The 11,481-nt window shown below is 29.5% G+C and overlaps 1 long non-coding RNA gene across 1 annotated transcript; it reads left to right on the forward strand.

Annotated features, from left to right (window-relative positions):
- Window positions 1-3,424: 3,424 nt before the first annotated feature.
- Window positions 3,425-9,859, forward strand: LOC107965276. Its single transcript, XR_001705064.2, has 2 exons — window positions 3,425-4,843; window positions 8,920-9,859. It is a non-coding gene; the product is annotated as an uncharacterized LOC107965276 (long non-coding RNA).
- The last annotated feature ends 1,622 nt before the right edge of the window (window positions 9,860-11,481 follow it).

An 11,481-nucleotide genomic window follows, 5' to 3' on the forward strand; every position in this document is an offset into this window, starting at 1 on the left:
TTAACAATATAATTTAAAAGAATGTGAATGTTGTGTTGTAAGAATGTTCTGATGATGAATATGCGATATCCGTAAAATTGATTTCTCGTTGTGAAATTTTTATTCAGTCTTTTAATACTTATTAGTTTCACATTAAAAAATACAGGTATAATATTTCAACTTGCTTGAATTTCTTATTTTCATTCAATATATATTTTTATTCTAAGCAACTTATTATGAAAAAAGAAAAAAAATGCATTTTTAATTTACAATAAGTTTTTGTTTAAAAAGAGAAAAATTTAGACAAGTAAAAAAAAGAGCAGCATATATTGTGTTAAATTTATTATTGAATGTGTGATTTCATCCGCCCACTGTGTGTGTATTATTAACATTGCACATTCTCGATAATGACTAATTGTCCCTATTACGCACAATTTAAATCGAAGATACAGATATTAAAAGTAATCTTTCAAGATTCAAATTTTTTTAATTTTCATTTTGGAAAAGAAAAATAAGAATTATTATTATTAATAGTAAAAGGTAAAATGTAAAATTTAAATATTACTTTTTTGATTTTTATAAATAATATAATTATATAATTTGTAGATTTATTATATTAATTTAATAATTTAAAAAAATTTAAAATAAATTTACCAAAGCAAAATAGTAGTACTTAATTTATTTAATATTTCATTCTCAAATTTTTCAAATTGAAACAATTTAATTAATGAAAATATTGACATTTTACGATTATACTTACGCATATTTACATATTATTTTAGATAATGATTTATTCAAGTGAAAGTTATGATTATATATATTCATAAAAAACATTCATAAGAAACATTTGTTTCTTTTAATTATCTGAAGCTTTCATAAAAAAAAATATCTGATTTATTTCATGTATGTTGAAACTCATTACTTTAACATTTATACAATTCATGAAAGTATGATTATTTTTCGTTTAGATGAATGTTAATGATCACCGACTATAAATACTACATGACGAATGTAAGTTACCTTTCGAACGGTGGTGCATTTCGATCTTAAGCATAATGTAAAAAATGTAATTATTTTTATTTTAAAATATATTATATGGCAAAAAGCTAACAACAAATTTTTTACATTATTGCTTGATTATATATTTGTCAAATATCACGATGAATTTTATTTGAAATTCCTCCTATGAAACAATACATAAAATAATAAAAATGTCTTCTATATTAACAATAGTTCAATGATTGTAATGAATAAAAAAGTTTAATAAAAAGTATATCACTTAACAAATATTTTAGAGATAAATTGTTTCCAACTAATATTCATATGTTATTAAAAAAAATTAGATTATAGTGGTATAAATATAATTATAAAATGAATAGAATAAGAAGTGTTAAGAAAGATGTAAAAAAAAGTTAGAATAGAAAGATGACGTCATTTTATTCACATTTAATTTCTGCGCAAATTAGAGTGATAGCTTTCGTACTGATGTAGCATGATAGTAATTCTTAGACGCAATATCGATTGTTTATGACAACACTATTACTATAAGAAAGTGAAATTGGGTCGAAAGCATCTTTCTCAACAGGAATACTTCCCATTGCGTATTCTTCTCCTCTGTCTTGCTTACTCTGAAAAGAGCATCGAAGCTCCATCTTTAGTCGTCGTGTGTCACTAGCAATAGCCATTATTTAAATGCCAACTAATCCTCGTTTTAAATTCTAATATCGAAGATGATTCATTGGAAATTTTACTGTTACTACTCATATTTTCCTAATCGATCATATTATTTTCTTGATTGTAATAAGGATTTTATATTATTTTATTATTTTCTTTAATATTGATATTTTTATTATTGAATGAACATAACCTATCTTATGGAATAGTAATAATGCATTTACTTACATTAATTAGTCTATTATATTATTGATAAATTTATTTATTTCTATATTTAAAAAGATTAAGAATTAATTTAGAAATTGTTGAAAATAAGAGAAATATAAGAAAAAAAATACTGTTTGAATGAATACTGATCTTAGATACCTATCTTATAAAATATGTGTGTTTTACTTATATTTGAATTTTTTTTTACTATAAAAAGGAAAATTCCGTAAAAATGCTTAAGTCAAGTCATTAACTTTTATTGGTTTTTCATAATCCTTTATTTGCTCAAAAAAATCTCATTTTTTTTTATGAAGTAAATATCAAAAGATATTTTACTTACTTATTTATCTATAAATTTTTCATGCTTTTATTGCTTAATATGCTAAATAGCATAGAGATTCACATTTGATCTAATTGTCATAATTGACTTATTAAAGATTTAATCAATATTACATATATTCGATAAAGTTTAGAATTCGAAACTTGATAACTTTTCCTTGATCCGTTTATGAAAAATTTCTACGATACAAAATTAAGAATAAGATTAATTCACAAAGGTTCCTAGACTTACAATCTACAAACGCGTTTATAAAATGTAAACTTAATGAAAAAATTGTTCGAAATCTTCCGAAAGACAGTCTCGAACGACTATCGCCACTTACGTTAGGGTGGTTCGCGTTTGAGTTTGCGTTCCAAGCTTCGAGGCAGGGAGGGATCCTTGACATAAATAATCAGTAGTAGAGCACCGCGGTACTGCCCCTGTAGCCATGGTAACAGCATCGATCGAGGCCTACTACAAAGTCGAAACCAGCTACCCTCCTCGGTGTTACGCGTTTCTTTCCATTTCCCTTCGTTTCCTGTCTTTTTCTCTTCGCCCATAGTTTCTTTTCTTCGCCTTCTTTCCATGCACCGTTCCATCCTCCAACTTCCGCCATCCTTCTGCATGGTTTCACCCCACTTTATCGTTGTTCCATCCACTCTTCCCTAGATTTTTTTCTCTCTCTCTCTCTCCGATTGCATTTTCTCCAATTTCCCTGTGCTCCACTTTTTCTTCGACCTAACTTTCTTTACCGCCATCTTATGACTCCACGAATATATCCTTTTAGTTATTTTTCTCCTCTTTTTAAACAGAAACTATCTCTTCCATCACAAAAGAGGAAAGATCGTCGATTATTAAACATCTTTCAACAATGGATACTCGAAAAGTACAACACGTATTAAATAGCAAAGCATATATTTTGTCCGAGACTCGGTTCTCGCGATCTAGGATTAAGAAATAAGCAGTTGTCCAACGAGAAAAATTATCATCGCAAAAAATAAAACGCTCTGTTTTTGCTTTCGCGCAATAAAGAAATTGTACGATTTCGAAATATTGGAAATATTAAAACTACGTGAGATTTTTGCAATTTAATGAATTAAAGTAAAATAAAATTAAATACGAATACTAATTTTCTGAAAAAATTAAGGAAATAAAATTAATCTTAAAGAGTTTATTTTGAGTTATTTTTATAAATGTAATACAATATAATTTTTTCAAATAATTTTATTTTAATCATTTTTGTGATATAATATTGTTTAACGATATAAATATAATTTTGGGTGAGAAATAATTTTTAAAGTATACGAGGATAAATGATCCATGTTAGCTGTTCAAAGGTTAAGTTAAAGATCTACGGAAAACAACTATGTAGAAAAAAAAGAATCGTTAAATAGAATAAATAAATATAGAACAAAAAAATTTTAGGATTAATGTGATTTATGCAATCAAATCTGATGATTCATCACGTTTCTATTAAATGTCTTTAAAATTTTTAAGCGAAGCATGATAATGTCCGTTAAACTCGTTCAACGAGCTTCGTTTTCTCGAAGTTACATGAAACTGCTTTTAGACATAACGAGGCGCACCGGTGCACTCGTGACCCTGATTGACGAAACCGTTCCCAGAAAGCCAGCAAGCCAACGATGCCGTCGCTTTTATCTATTTTTATCTATCACGGTACTTCTTGGAATTTTGCATTCGATACTTTACAGAAGGAAAACATACTTAGAATCGCGATTGCAATCTATCTCTTGTCAGAATTTGCTTGTAGAGAAAGAATCAGGAAAGATACCATTTGTAGAAGATTTCGAAGCAATTACTATTATCGACGGTATATATCATCGAATCAATACGAATGGTTTCCACGATAAATTAACCGGCTGGTTATTAATCCTTAATAACTTCAATCAAATAAAATTCTCAAGAACAATAAATTATTTCAAATATGTTAATAGTTTATGATTATTATTTTCAGAAAATTCTTTTTGTTATATTTATTATATACATTAATCGACGATTATAAAATCAATGTATTTTTTAATGTCGTGTTTGTGACTTTCTATCTCTAATTTAAATGCTTTTCAAAATGAAAACCAATATAGAAATACTATCAGATCATAGCTATCAAAAACGATATATAAGTTAAAAATCAATTCACGTTCTCATGAAAGTGTTTAACGATCCCCAAAGGAAGATAAAGTGTGAGTAAAATCGAATGTAACTTCGACTCAGTCGGTAAAACACGAAAATTCTAATAGAACGAACAATAGTAACGGTATATTTGTAGCGCGAACAACAGTGCTGCCGATATGTGGGAAAAAATCGGAAAAAAACGATTCGACACGATCCGCGAGTCGACGTTCGTGCACGGAACTCGCGACGAAGCCGCTCGCAGCGTGTTTCAAGGCTGAACCGCCTCTTCTCTACACTCTCTTCGACCCCTCCAAAGACGAATCATCTCCTTTCCCCTAACTTCACGTTCGATTATCGTTCTCTTTCTCTCTCTTTCAATCTATCGGTAGGTTTGCGTATCGTTTGTCTCACTCCGTTCGTTTCCTCCGTTCGTTCTTTCTCGTTCATATTCGTCTGTATTCGTCGGTCGCGCCACGGCAGTGCTATCCTATCGCATGACTCTGCAGCGTTACGCAACTAACAGAAGGCTAGGTAGGCGACGCAGGTCGCGGGGGTAGAGTGTCGGAGAGCTGGAAGAGCGCGCATGATCGTTCTATAACAGTGGTACTCACCGAACCATACATTCTTTCGACCTTTCTTTCAACATGTCGATCAAAATTCTCGAAACTGCTTACATCTGTGTATCGAAAGAAAGCTTCAAATCTTTGCCTTGGAAATCGCGCGTGCTAATTTTGAATAACGGTGAAAATATAATTATCTGTAAGATAGCGCGCACAATGTGCGTTAATAATAGTTGGTAACAGTCGTTTTTTTATATTTAAGAATCGGTGTCATTGAAAAGCAAAAGAAATACATGTCACGTGTGGACATTTCTATGTGCTCGACGAGCCACTGTTCATAACGATGTCTATAGCCTACTCTCTATAGGTTACATACATATTGCGACGAGACCGATGGCTCTTCGACATCTATCGTTTACACATATTTATAACGCGAAATACAAACTTCGATTTTAAATAAACGTAATAAATAATTGAATGAGATTTGATTAAATCTCAATGATTAAATAAAATGATTAAATAATTTGATTAAATATATATAAGATATTAAATATTAAATATATACAAATGCTTGAATTTATAATTAAAAATAAATCTAAAGTATAAAAGATGATACATTTATTGAAATTATATATATTATAAACTATATATTTATTATTTCTTTGAATTTCTTATCGAATCTCTATTATATAGAAGAATATTATCCTGAGATATTTGAAGCATTCAATGAACTTAAACTATGAAACCAATATAATGAATTAATTACATATAAAAGAATAATAGACATAATTTCCACGATGAATACTTTGTCTTTATAAACAAATACATTATGTGTGAATTCAATACGTGGTCATACGTGATTGTATTACATCCATTTGAAATTGTTATATTAATTTATATTATATTATACATTATATTTTCTATTATATTGTTAATTTAAACACAAATCAGTAAACACAATCGTAAACGTACACTCAGAGTTCCAATATGCTTTCATACTAATAAATATAGCTGCATCATAGCTGTACCGTTAAGCAAGAGCTTTCATATTATTTTTCCTTCGACAGTCATCATCTTTTTAACTTTTAAATTTATCCGTGACTTCCTATGATTTTGCAACTTTGTTTCCTTTTTATTTTCATATTTTATGCGCATCATCGAAAAAAGTTACAATCACGAGAAATTAATCTTCTTCCTGATTGGTAAAAAATTTTAATAATAAAAATCGATGATTTTAACCTAAATTTTCCGCGTTTTCTATTCTTTTTATATTTCTAATAAATATTTATCTTTCTTGCTATCGAACTAATTTTAATTTAACGTGTAATTCGAAAATGAATTGGAAATATAATAAATTTAATGTTTGTATATAATTACAGATATATGAATGAATTTATTAATATAGAAAATAATTTATAATTATATTAATACGACATTTTTGAATTATTTCTCATAAAATATTTTGAAAATTCTATCAACACAAGGGAAAAACGAATATTCAGTGTCATTGAAAAGAGAAAATACCTATATAACGTATCTACATATGTCGTTAAGTTTATCTGACGATTACGTAAGAATAGGCCGGGAAGTACGTATAATACTTACACATATGCGAATGCATAAATACGAGTAGTCATATCCAGTTAAGAAATTAATTCAAAAAAATTTGTCACGAATCTTGTCTTTTCCTTCAATTTTACTCGTTTCTCTCTTTTCTATCTTTATTAAAATATCGCCTCTAAAAATATAAATTTTTGTCAGAAAAGTTTCTTTCCTATTGTTTTCTCTTAACTTCCATCCTCAAAAATTAAATTTATACATGATGCATTACTATATAAAAGTTAATATTTTTCAGCAATAAAAAACAAGTTTAAAGATGATAACAATTACTTTGGAAGCAATAAGTAAAAATTTTGATAATTGAAAACGTAGTATTCATTACAGATAAAAAATTTAAATTACATTTCAATTTCAAAAAATAGATAAATAACAACATTGAATACATTGCATAAATATTTTCGTAATTATCTTTAAAAATTCTAACATACAAATATCAAATTATAACGTATAAAAAGTGAATAAATGTAAGTGAATAATTAATATGTGTACAAAACCAGCATTGATGCCTATCTTGAGTTGAGAATAATTGCAGTTTGAAAAAAAATCTTGTTGCGAAAATTTCTATTACAAATAAAGCAAAAAAAAAAAAAATCTTATGGCGAACGATATTTAAAAATTGGCTTTTATCAGATATTTAAGAAATAAGTATTTTTAATGGAATTGCTGCAGTAATGGCAAGATTATCTGCCATTAATATCAGCTCGAAAGTTTGTCGAATGGAAGACGGAAAACCGAAAAGTAGAATAATTATGGGAAATAGACAGCGAGAGTAATTCATTCTCATCGGTACTTATTAAAAAGAGAGACTGAGAGCAATGCTGTTGTGTGATTCGAAGGCCGCTACTGCCCTCTAAAATTAACGATGATCCATCGTGTAAATCCACTAGGGCGAAAGTCCGCTTCCTCTAGAAGGGTCCGTATGGTATACTGCGCTTCCGTGTAGCAGTCAATTTGTTTCGAACGCACTTTATGCCTGAATCGATATATCGATATATTTTCTCGCACGATTTCTCACGATGATTCATGTCCTGTGAATAATATTTATTTTATCGTCGAACCAATTCGATATCGAGAAAGAATTTTATAACTTCTTTGATAATTTCTGTGAATTTTTCCGCGATCGATAATGTAGTACTGTATCTTTTTACTTTGTGAAATCATGTGTAAGTTAGGTTAGGTGACTCTGTACGTGAAACTTGAGTTGTGACATATTATAATACTTTTAACTGTAATTCCATGTATGTTGTGAAAAGATAATATAGAAATGGATGCATACACGTTTTTTTTATAATTCTTTAGCAAGTTTGAAGATTATTGTTCATAGTGATAAATTATGATAGTGATAAATGTGAAAAACAAAAGAGGAAAACAAACGTTTTTAGGTTATGAGGCATCGTTATATAAATTAAATCATAATAATGATAATAATAAGAAGAAAGATTTTTATTCTGATATATTTTCTCACAAGGCGTTTATTATCTACCGCATTTTTGACGTATCGGTATTATTTGTTATAATTTCTTATAGATATCGATATATTTCAACTTTACCATAGTGCAAATATTAATATTTGAACGATACTTAAACTAATCTCATTATGATATTTCTTTATATTGTATTATGTTATTCTAACATAACATTTTTTTATTTATCATCCATCTATATTTATTATTTTAAATATCCCATATAACAAAGCATCAATCACTGTAATGAAATTGAACTATAAAACTTTCTTAGTGATTAATCCTATTTACGATTAACAAAGCATGGCAATAAAAGCATAATAAAATAGTAAATGATGAAAATAAAAGAAATGAGTAATAGAAAATCGAATAAAATGGTGAGTAAAATGGTGGATAATATGGGATATCACTGTTTTTATAAGATAAGGTGCAATGTGCGACTAAATACGACTATAATGAATATATTAATACTTACTTATATATTCAGATATTTTACAGCAATTTATAATAGATCCAAAGACAGAATTTTCATTTGAGTAAGCTTAAAAAATTTACTTTATACGTGTGATTTTAAACTGATACAAATTTTATGTAAGAAATTAATTATAATATCACATTCTTTTTTTTTTAATTATATGAAATAATTAAGCATAAAATATCTGAATGTGAGACAAAATGGAATATTCCATAAAGATAAAAAATAAGAACATTTACAATTTCTTTTAAATCTGAATAAAATGGTAAGAAAGTAAAGTAAAGAAAGATGTTTGTTACATCTACTTTCTTTTTCTTCTTTTGAAGAAAAATTCAAATATAATAATATAAAAATACTAATTCTTACAAGATTACAAATGTAAAAGATTCTATATAATATGTTTAAGGAAAAATTATATGTGAAAGATTTTTATTAACAAACTATACATTTTTGACATCTAACTTTTTTTTTTATTTAACTCTTTCCTAGGTCAGCAGATTTGCGACGATTAAACTTATGCAGTGTGACGACCGAGCCGTTCGACCTACTTCGTAAAATAACGCGACGGTAGGCGTACTTACCGAAATGTAGGACAACGGTATTCACGCGCAGGAAGCAGCGCAATTATGGATACACGAGAGAACGCGAGCGACCGCGCACGCGTGATTCTAACCTCCGCAATTGTGCCTCCTGACACGACTCTACCGTTGTGGAAAAATACGGCCGCATCGTCGTCGCATGTTCCAAGCCAACTATCCGCATGCTTGAAAATCTTCCGTTTCTTTCGAATTTTCATTATCGAGAAAATGGATTCGCATGGATGCTTTTACTTGTGATATCTAATATTTATATCAATATTTATTGAATCGCGCTTGTTCTAATCGTTTTTTTCTCTTTTTATTCGAATTTCAGATGAACGTTTACTTATTATATTAATGTTATAAGAGTAATAATAATAATATCTCAAAAGTATGAAAATTTTCACGTTATAAAAGATAGATTGTACAAAGAGGAGAGAAAATATTGGCAGCTAGCGAGAGGCGAGAAACGCGACCCTAATATTCAGCTCTGCGGAGATGAACGCTAAAGTTGATCTAGTAAATTTGCGCGTCCGTTTCATAGATGCGTTGGCCCAGTTTGCAGTGGCTATGAAAGCAAGGAGCACCACGATGAGAGTTAGAGAGAGGGCGTGATATCTGTGTCATCGCACAAGCGCCGTGCTTCAGCCGAGTACGATTCACAGTGGTGTTCTTGGCCCGTTTGAGGGCCGTGTATCCAACAAACGTTCCATGTACATTTTATTTATAATATTCGAACATTCTGTTTTTCCCAATATTTTCTATCTTATCTTTACAAATCGAGATGAATCTAACGAAGAAATGAAATAAGAAAGTTCGCGACCTTGACAATAAATAATCGCGCTTTGTTTCATATCGCCATTAATCGATATATATAACCACGTTATATCAATATTACATTTTATTATTTACAGCAGTGCTAGTAAACCAGATATTGGATATTAATATTCGATAATTTGGGATTTTTCCAAAGAGACTCTGTTCAAAATTAAATTGAACGCTTTGAAAATTGGTAACGAGAATTGTATTTTCTTCCGTAACAACTTTTTAGAATTCGAATCTCTAGAAATCTCTTTCTGTGTGTCGATTCATCTGCTCGACCCTGCCACGATAATTCGTTCTCTAGTGGAGCGCTTACGTAAGAAAGCCGTACCTACCTACCAGCCCACCTCCTAGCTATTCAAGGGATCAAGGCAAACCGGTAGGCTGAACAGGCAGGCAGGCAGCCAGGCAGGCCAGAAGAAACGGGCAAGCAGAGAGCAACTAGAGAGGAGGTTGGCTGGCAGGCAGGCAAACTAGGATGCAGGTAGATAAGTAGGTAGGTGGGCACACGTGAACGCGCGTGCGCATACTCTCTGATAAACCTGCCAAACGGATAGAGTCTGCAACAACGGAAATATCTCTCCGCTCCTCCCCCGACGCCAGCGTGCCCTCTTCTTTGCTATCTTTTTCGTTTCCTGCTCCACCTCCTATTGCCGGATTGAAGGTTATGTATTGTCAATCACGCAGCTTAGGCATTCGCTTTCATTTTCTCCTGTTGATTTTTTTTTCACGAATTAAGTTAATACATTTTTTTTTTCTCTTTCTCAGCCCTTTATATGACAAATATTCATACATCGAATAATTTAATATGTTATAAAGAGATAAATAAATGAAATATGTAATATTCTTGTGTAAAAAAATTTTCTTTCCGATTCGAACGGAAAAATAATATCTTATTACAACAAAAGTGAGAATTAAAAGTACCGGCATGAATTAAATATTCTTAGAATCCTAATGAAACTTGTATATTTTTTTTAGACTTTTGCGATGCCAATACTACGAATACTATATTTAATTTTAAAACAACAATGACGTTTTCATCATAGCGGCTATTTTATTTTTAAATTATGTAACGTTGTTACGATTCTAAAATCATTCATTGATGAATGACAACATAATTTTTGTACGATAGAAATTGTACTTTCTTTTTTTTTTTCTTTAAATATATAAAATAAGAATTATGGTAAAAGAATACTAGAAACATAATTTTTTAAAGAATTAAAAAATTCTAAATAACGATCAAAGTCTATTTTTGATGAACAAAGATCATGGTATTTGTTAATTTAACACCATTCATGTTTTTTTTTTTCTTGAAAAATCTATCTAATTGCGCCATTACTCACAGCACATATTACATAACGTCTTGATTTTCAAGAATAACGTGCAATCCCAGCAAAGGAAATCAGGAACACGTCTAATTGAAAGACTAAGTAGAAAGAAACAATAGATTATTATAAAATTTAATCTTATAGATTTATAATATCATTATACGTACATATAAGCATACATAGATATATATTGTAAATATTTATTGTATATGAATAACGTATAAAAGCATTTTATAGATGTACTTTATAATGCACTTGCAATTAACTGGTCATAACCAGTTGCCTATTCAGACAGAAACGGTAACATAACCTATTTCGCCGTT

This window comes from Apis mellifera, linkage group LG11, assembly GCF_003254395.2.
Source record: "Apis mellifera strain DH4 linkage group LG11, Amel_HAv3.1, whole genome shotgun sequence".
In the NCBI taxonomy this organism is placed as follows: domain Eukaryota; kingdom Metazoa; phylum Arthropoda; class Insecta; order Hymenoptera; family Apidae; genus Apis; species Apis mellifera.